The sequence below is a fragment of the Dermacentor albipictus genome, chromosome 2 (assembly GCF_038994185.2).
Source record: "Dermacentor albipictus isolate Rhodes 1998 colony chromosome 2, USDA_Dalb.pri_finalv2, whole genome shotgun sequence".
NCBI lineage: Eukaryota > Metazoa > Arthropoda > Arachnida > Ixodida > Ixodidae > Dermacentor > Dermacentor albipictus.
The window spans coordinates 70,365,057-70,373,581 of record NC_091822.1 but is presented as its reverse complement, the minus strand read 5'-3'; the positions used below and the strand labels follow the sequence as shown (position 1 = coordinate 70,373,581).

The window sequence follows — 8,525 nt, the reverse complement described above, 5'->3', positions numbered from 1 at the left end:
GCAGAACACAAATATGTCACAAAAGGATCGAAAGTTGGGCGAGTTGGTACGGCAACATATTTTTGGTTCGTAGCATGAAGTGACACACACAGACTAGCGGAAGCGCTCTTCCTGTCTTCTTCTTGTCTTCTTGTCTGTCTTCTTCTTGTCTCACTTCACGCTACGAACCAAGAACAAATACGTCAATGGGAAGAAATGAGACCATTCACAGCTCGGCAATATCGGAGAGCTGTGCCGTGTTTATGTGTGCATACGTACGTAGCTGCGTACATAGGTGAGTGACTGTGATTGTTCGTGAGGTGTGTATATGTGTGTGGGAGGGGAGGGAGGGCACAGCTTCTGTGCCCGTTCTCAGACTGTTTCTCAGTACTTTCACTCGTTTACGAAACAGCCCCTGTCCATGCTTGTTCTTGTTCGCTCTGCTGTACCTTGATTTAACTAGGGCGCACATCTCTGCATGAGTATTGGTGCTTCCAGACTGTTTTTTTTTCGTTTGTCGTTACTTTGACGCTTTTAAAGCTTTTTCTTAAAGCTTTTTCGTTGCTCAGTACTGCGCCGTTGGCGCCATCCGCAATGGTGGGCCGATCCCGGAGATAGTACAGTCTACAGTTCCAATGGGCATGTGCCACTGGGTATGTCATCGTGCCGCTGGGCATGCGTCATCATCGTGACGCCGTCGTCATCTCTCCGACGACGCCACACTGTCGTCGTCACACTATCGTAACACCACCGTCGTCGACCGATTCTAATCGTGCAATCGTCGTCATGCAGTCGTCCTCACGTCGTGTTCGCCATGTCATCGTTGTCACACACTCGTCGCCATCCTATTTTCGTCATGACGTCATCGTCATATCGCCTTCGTCTTTCCATCGACGTTATTCCTTCTTCGTCATTTCATCGTAATCACGCTGTCGTCAGTCAATAGTGGTTATGCTGGTGTCATGCCATCGTCGTCATTGCGTCGTCATAGTCATTTTCATGCAGTTATTGTCATATCGTCGTCGTGGTGCCGTCGTTATTGTCCTATCGTCGCCATTCCAGCTTCGTCACCAGACTGTCGTCATACCGTCATCCTCTCGCCATCGTCGTCATACAGTCACTGTCGTACTGTAGCGATCACGCCATCGCCGTCACGCTGTCGTTGTTGTACTATCTTTATCCTTTCATAATCGTCATCACTTTATCATGCCGTCGTCTCCATACCGCATGCTTAGTATGCCGGCGAGCACTCGGGCATTGAAGAGGCGCACAGTAGGTCAGACGAGAACGTAATAAAGCATAACTTACACTGAAATGTCATGGATGAAGCAGGACCTTCAGACCTCGAAGCGATTTGGCGAGCTCGAGATAGGGAGCGAATTGAAACGCCTTTAGGCTTGACACAATTGCAGCCGTCCTGCGAGCTTCTTTTTTTGCTTTACCTGTGACGACCAGTAGCCGACATCTCTTTGAGGTGATAAGTTCTCCTTGACTTAAAACGGTAAAGAAAAAAAAATGGCGCATCTTACGTATGTATGGGAATTAGTTATAAGGGAAGCTTTCTTTCATGTCTACTTAAATGTCTTCACTTTATTTCTATGTACAGTCTTGGTCAAAAAACTTGAACCCACCGTGAACGGCCGGGGAGCGGCTGCGCTCCGCTATCGCGGCGCTGCCACCGCCGGTGCGCACCGCTGCTCGCTTGCGCCGAGGATAAAGAGGGCGAGGGAAGCATGTCTCCTACTCTCAAGCATGCTTTGATAACAGGGCTCGTAAAAAACAAGTGCAGCGTTCGTTCTGCCAGCTGGGAGGTCGTCTTGCGGCCGCCGTGGCACGGCGCTTCGTGCGAGTAAATGCGGTGGCCTGGGCGAAACTGCCTGGCTTCCATGCAGCGCATTATAGTATAAAAATTTTCCTAATCATCGAAATTATCTATTACAATTTTATTCTACATATTCAAAGGCGAGAGCCATCGCATTATGCTTTTAAATAGACATTTTGAATGTGTTTCTGAGTGCGATGAAAACAAAAGATAAAAAATAACTAACATCTCTCATAGTTGTCTAGCGTTGTTCCAAGTTTTATTGTAATATGCGGGCAATTCAATCATCGTTCGTTTAAAAAAGATCAGAAGCAGTAATTTCGACTATGAAGGCTCTCTTCGGAAAGGGCTCGTAACCACCGTTACAATATTTCAAATCCGGTGGCCGCACTTCTCCATTAAAGAACGACCAAACGAGTGCGTTTGGCGTTGAAGTTTTTTAATTAAACCCACCGTGAGATTATGAATACTTTTCGGGACTAGAAGACGTTCGCCCTGCCTGAGTAGCCGATTGAGTTAGACCCATTCCCTCGGCATTTTGGAAAGTGCCCACTTCCTCATCTTTTTTTATGTCTTCGTGCACACTGCCTCATTGTCGTTAGGGCCCACTTTCATGCACACATGAGGTCAGTGTAAGCATAGAGAAAGGAATACAATAAGAGCGGACACTCCCATAGAGCCCAGCGGCCGAATTGACTGCAGCGCACCAAGCCGTCGATGTTAAAACCTGAATCATACTTCCGGTTTCGGTTTTGTGCGCGCGCGTTTTGAATTCTAGCTGGTGCGCGTCACGCCGGCTCCGTTCTTTTTTTTTTGCCTTTGCAGCAAATATTTATTTACATATTTATTTTTTATTTATTGAATATTTATGTGCAAATTATTTTATAAAGTAAAATTGATTGCGAACGATCTTCACAAGTCTCCATTGAATATGTGCCACGTGCAATTTCATAAAGACGCAAGACACCTTGTGAAATGTGGAAAAATTAACGTTTATTTTATTCTTTGTAAATGCTCGTCGCGGGCTTTTTGTGCATTCATCCAGCGTTGTGGCACCAGGTAAGCAGCAGTAGTTTCCGCAGGAAGCTCCACCAGACGACGTCAGCTGGAAAAAATTACAAGCGTTATTTTGGTATTACCATCTAAGAATAATGCCTGTAGAGGCGAAGCGTGCGAAAGTGGTGAGTGGGTGGCATTACAAACAAAAGCAGTTCGTATTTACACACACGGCGTAGAAAATACCCGACTCATCCCAAGCAATACCGTACATACCACAAACACATTCTAAAATTCTAAACATTCCCCTCTTCCCAATACTTATTTCCTGCACTTTAATGGCACGAATGCGCGGGTAACGGCGCGTTTCGCGAACTTGGCTACAACCGACGCGATAGTACGCTACGAATACACAGAGGTGGCCACAACACAGGCTCTCAACCAGAGCATGCTGGACGCTCGCAGAATTCCTTCTACTCGCACTCAAGACAAAATGCGTGGGTGCCGTTCATAAGACAGAATTTTCGAGTTACTAGTTCCTGGCGTTTGAGCTTCCTTGGCTTATCACTTCTGCGTTCTGCAGGCGCAAGCAACGCACTCCCGTGTTATCACTCTTGACGATTGCTCGTCGCGTTTTCGACAAGCGTGGGTACCGAAAGAAGGCTTAAATTGTTGCGGGGACATAAAAATTGCGACAAATTTGTCGGAGTAAGATTCAGTACGCGCCAAACTAACTGTCACCACGACCGAGCTGCTTTTCGCTGCGTCACAACAGGCGCGGCGAGCGGGCCTCATAACATAAAAGTATCGAAAATAATTTTCAACAATGTTGAGCGTCAGAGAAAGAAAAGCGCCATGAACTTGTCAGTGCATTAAAGCGCGAAACCGCGCACCACGGCCGAGCTGATTTTCGCTAACCGAGTCACAGCACCAGGCGCACCCACTGTGCTCGAAAGGTGGCACAAAAAGTAATGAAATTAGTTTCAATAATGTTGGCAGTCAGAGAAAGCGCCAAAACTTGTCGCAGTAAAATTCAGTACACACGAAACTGCGTCACAGCACCCTGTGCGACTAGCGTGCCCAAAAACTACCGAAATTAGTTAAAACAATATTGGGGCTTACAGGAAGCGTCGCAAACATCTCCCAGTGCGATTCTTTAATTCAAATTAACTGCTCCACGACGGCCACGCTGTTTTTCGTTAACTGCGTCACAAATCTAGCCTAGTTGCCGGGCAGTAAGCCTAATTGCTTGAAGTGCGTCGCAGACTGTCGAACAAAGTTTCTCACCTTGCCGTAGTCCAATAGTGCAGTGCTGCCTTGTCGAAGTTCCGAATGAACGCAATAATTCGCCGGGAGGCCACCAAACCAGGCTAAATCCCAAAATAGAAAAACAGTCAGACGGGTTCGGGGCAACCACAGACAAAGCCACACTCAATGCCTTGAAGGCATGCTCCGCCCTGTGATTTCGTCGAGGCGCAGGTGCCACCCTGAAGCTTACGCTTTCTTGATTAATTTTCTACTTATGACATTCATGATTAGAAATACTAGGTGCCATTTTGGCATGTTATTTAACATATCATTAAGCTGCTGAAGTCAGATCCTAGCTACGATCCTCGCAAGGTGCCCGTCTTCGAGCATGTGCAGGGCTATTCGTAGCGCTATTCCTTTACTTTGATACCGGAAAACAATAACTGATTACGATACTCAGAATTGCGAAATTTGAGTGTATCGCGTGTGACAGCGGTCGCCAGAGACCCCCGCCTTCTGATCCAGCATACGCTGCAAACGGCATGCTCGCCGGTCGAGTGGCTTCCGCTTCGCCACCGTCGCGTTCGCGCCGCGCTCGCCTCACTAGTTTTTCACGAGCGCTGTTATCAAACGACGCTTGAGAGTAAGAGCCATGCTTCCCTCGCCCTCTTTATTGGCCTCGAGCTCCACCACTGGAAAAGCTGGCGCCACCGTCGGCGTGACGTGGTAGGAGGGATCACGTGGACATAGCGGCCGCGTCGGCTGCTTCGGGCGCGCCGAAGCGAGCTGAAAACGAGTTTAAATTCCCTCGTACGCTGCGGTTTTCATTTAGTGGCGAAATTTTCCCGCTTCGAGTGTCTCCTTTACAACGCTTGAAAGCACTGCATTAGGTAGTGGCTGCCTTTGAAGGCGCGCAACATGGTAGGCTACTGCTCGGTGCTGCAGTGCCGGACGCACGTAACGGAGGCCGGTGTCGGCCTTATTCACACGTAGCCGCAGGACAAGAAGCTGTGTGAAGCTTGGCTCGCGAAACATAAAACCGGCAGTCATCGGCTACAACTCGGGTATGCAGCAAGCACAGACGCGAGGAAGATTTCTGCTACGGCGCCCGGTCTGCGATGTTCTCAAAACGCGCACTGAGACGCTCGCCCGAGTCCGCTGCCCGACTAATGTCATGACGGTTTGGTCTATGAACTTGTCGATACTATAGATACTGCCAAGTTCAGTGGAGTGGAAAGGCAGCGGTGAGAAGCACATTTAAAGAAAGCATGGCATATGGTCATGTTTGTGTTATGAATTAATGCACTGGATTACAAAAAACGAGCAGCGGGAGATTGCACGCTGAGAACGCCGATAAACATACAGTGCGACGCAACTCGAGCAATAGTATTGAAAGGTCAAAGAATTTAGAAGAAAAAAGATTGCATCGTCGCGACGGCACATCACAGTCCCCGTAGGCGTCGAAGTCTCTACAATGAAATTATTTTTGAATAGCTCTGATAGCGCCCACGCAACAATGGTTGCCAGTATACTGTCAAATGCTCATATTCTGCGGCCTAAAGCTCATGGCACGGTGCGAAAACGCGCGCGCGGAGAAAGCGAAACAGTGCGCGGACAAGCATGCAGACGCGCAGTCGGTCGCTGCGAATCTGCGCGATCGCTGCATTGAGGCTTCATTCTATTACGCTCCATTTAGTTATACAAACACTATAAGAACATATTTCACATAGTTTGCGTTCAGCGTTTACCTACCTTTCACGCAAGAAGCCGGTTCGGGAGACCCCATAGCGGCGACCGCGCGCAGTGGCGTTCACTGTACGTATTCGGTAAAGAGATAGCGGCTGTAAACGATTGTGTGCTTTCAGCTTGCCCAAGATTATTATTTAGACAGTAAGAAACTTCTCTCGTTTCGAAAGTACTTACAGAAATGTCCGGCAGAGCTCGCGCGTGGTGTTTTCAGTGAGCGCTGACAGCAAAACCTATGAGGAGCGCGTCACGTGATCCCTCATACTACGGCATCGAGGCGCTTCCGATAGAGGGCGACTCCGTAACTCCTCGCCGCCAATACTCGACGCAAGCGAGCAGCGGCGCGCGCCGACGATGGCAGCGCCGCGATCGCGGAACGCAGCTGCTTCCCGGCTGTTCACAGCGGGCTCAAGTTTTTTGACCAAGACTGTACCTCAATGTTCCTCGCTCAATGCACGCCCTGGTCCCATTTTGTTCACTTGATATTTTTCTCCACTCGGGTATGCTGTTTCTTGACTTTCCTGTGGCCGATTTCTTCGTTTCTTTTTTTTTTGTTAGCGGCAACTGCTTCGCTTCTCTTTAACTCAACCCTCCTCGCAACACACACGCTTGGCGTTCACTTCTGTTCCCGTCTTTCTCTCCTCTCGGCCGCTTTTGATGCTGACTTCTTCGCTTCTCATGCCGATTTTGGGAAATCGACCAAGAATGTTTACCTACCCGATGGCGCATGCCTAGCTGCACAAATACAGGGGGCCAAGTAATCTATTTGGGCACCACACCAGAATGCATTTATTTAGCAGCATAGAAAGCCACTTGCAGTAGTCCTAGCTCTAAGGTTGAAGGTACATTGAAAAGAGGCACTTCAAGTCTCGCCTACCTCCTGTCTTGCTCAACTGAAAGGCAGAATAGGAATACGGGTGACCGAAACAGAACAATTTTTCTTTCATGTTGCACATTGTCCAGGTGACAAGCTTTCTGATGACGATGCTTTGCCATGACTGGCCACGGTGAAGAATGCGACGAGTGAGAATGGGCACGTGGCAACTATCCCGGAAGGCACGTAAGAAATAAAGTGTTATATGAAAACAAATTTTACGTTCTAGAACGGGCCGCCGACAAAATACCCTATACCCTGAAACTATATGATGACAGCCTAGAGTCAGGACGCCATGACGGCTTTCTAAAACATGCGAAGTTGCAGGAGCGTATTTAATGAAAGAAAAATCATATCTGCGAATATGTAAAACGCTTTATAAATGTAATACAGCAAAGGCATATATAATTCACGCGGTAAAGATATAGCAATTCCAATTTGCTCGAAGTATTCTTTCGAGGTTGTGCAACTGTACTTTGCCGAAGTTAAAAATAAAACAAGGCACTCATGACAGGCACTGTGGGAATCGATGTCATGCAAAGTATTTTTCTGGTAGCCGGCTTTCCAGCATTGTTTGGGATTCTGCAACGCGCTACCAGGTGAACCCATTCGCGTTTGTGTAAATAGAGTAGTTGTGTCTGTGACGACAGCAGCGAGATGACAGTGACGACGATCGTATGACGCTGACAGCATGATTTCTACTCCGGCCGTTTGACATCAACTTACGACATGCTGACTGTTTGGTTCCAGATAAGTGCTGGAGAAGCGTAAGCGAGAGAAACATGGATTGTTACATCATGAGCGACTATTTCTTATACAATGGCACGTACATAGTATGGATAAGTCATGTAGTGTACGTTAAAACGACGATGCCCTTTGCACTCCGGCGATAAAACGTTACAACCTCTGGAACTGGGCCGATCATGAAGGCGGTACAGGGTAGCACAGTTTCTATGTAGCGTAAGCTGCTACGAGGAAATTCCTAGCTAATGTGTCTGCCCCAAGGACAGTGCCGTCTACAGCAGGCGAGCTGTCACGAGGAACGAATTCGAAAAGCTGGCGCGTGACTGCGCACCCAACTTCAAAGAGCTACCGGCTTTGGCGTGAGATGAATATGCGTGCGGTCGTGATCTAGGTGCGCACTGAAGTACACATAAATAAGAATGTCCAACAACACCGCGTATAATTCAGTTCTTAACTGCAGACAGCAAGGACGGCGTCACGTACGACATGTTCCTGTTCCTAAGATTTCACAACCTGTGGAAGACAAGAATGCAGGCACGTCATGCCGACATTAACGCACATTCTTCAAAAGCGTTTATTGAAAGTCTCGCATACATCCGTGAGGCCTACAGAGCTCAACCATAGCCGCCACACTGGCTCGCCGTATTAGATGATATTGCATGTTTGAGGACGCTTTATCTTCCGCTATTTCTTTTCTTTATGGACGTCGGTGAGTGTGCTTAAAGAAAGCCACTGAACTGTAAATATCCCCGTCATTGCGAATGCATTCCACTGATGTTGTGCAGCCAATTAAGCAAGAAAGCGATCACGGCCTAGTGGTAGTGCATTGAGATGCTGCGTTCGAAGAAAAAAGCTTCATTGCACTGTCGGTTATGCATTTCTTTTTATTTGAGAAGTTCGAAGCGTGCTGAGACAAAAAATACACACCTACCGCAAGGTAACGGGAATGACGCGAAGAATTATTTGCAATAAAGGAAGAATGAGATTGTGAATCGAACGCAGATCTTTGTGGTTGTGCCCTTAGGCCGAGAAAGACGAAGTCTCTCGAGCCTCAGCAGCAATGAAACATACTGTAACAGTAGACATTTTAATTCACGTTTACAAGACACATTTCGT

At 47.7% G+C, this 8,525-nt stretch overlaps 1 long non-coding RNA gene across 1 annotated transcript; it reads right to left on the bottom strand.

Moving 5' to 3' along the window:
- Nucleotides 1–2,777: 2,777 nt before the first annotated feature.
- On the bottom strand, nt 2,778–4,395 carry LOC135908230 (uncharacterized). Its single transcript, XR_010566253.1, has 2 exons — nt 4,085–4,395; nt 2,778–2,906 (listed from the first exon to the last, which is right to left on the bottom strand). It is a non-coding gene; the product is annotated as an uncharacterized lncRNA (long non-coding RNA).
- Between the last annotated feature and the right edge of the window lie 4,130 nt (nt 4,396–8,525).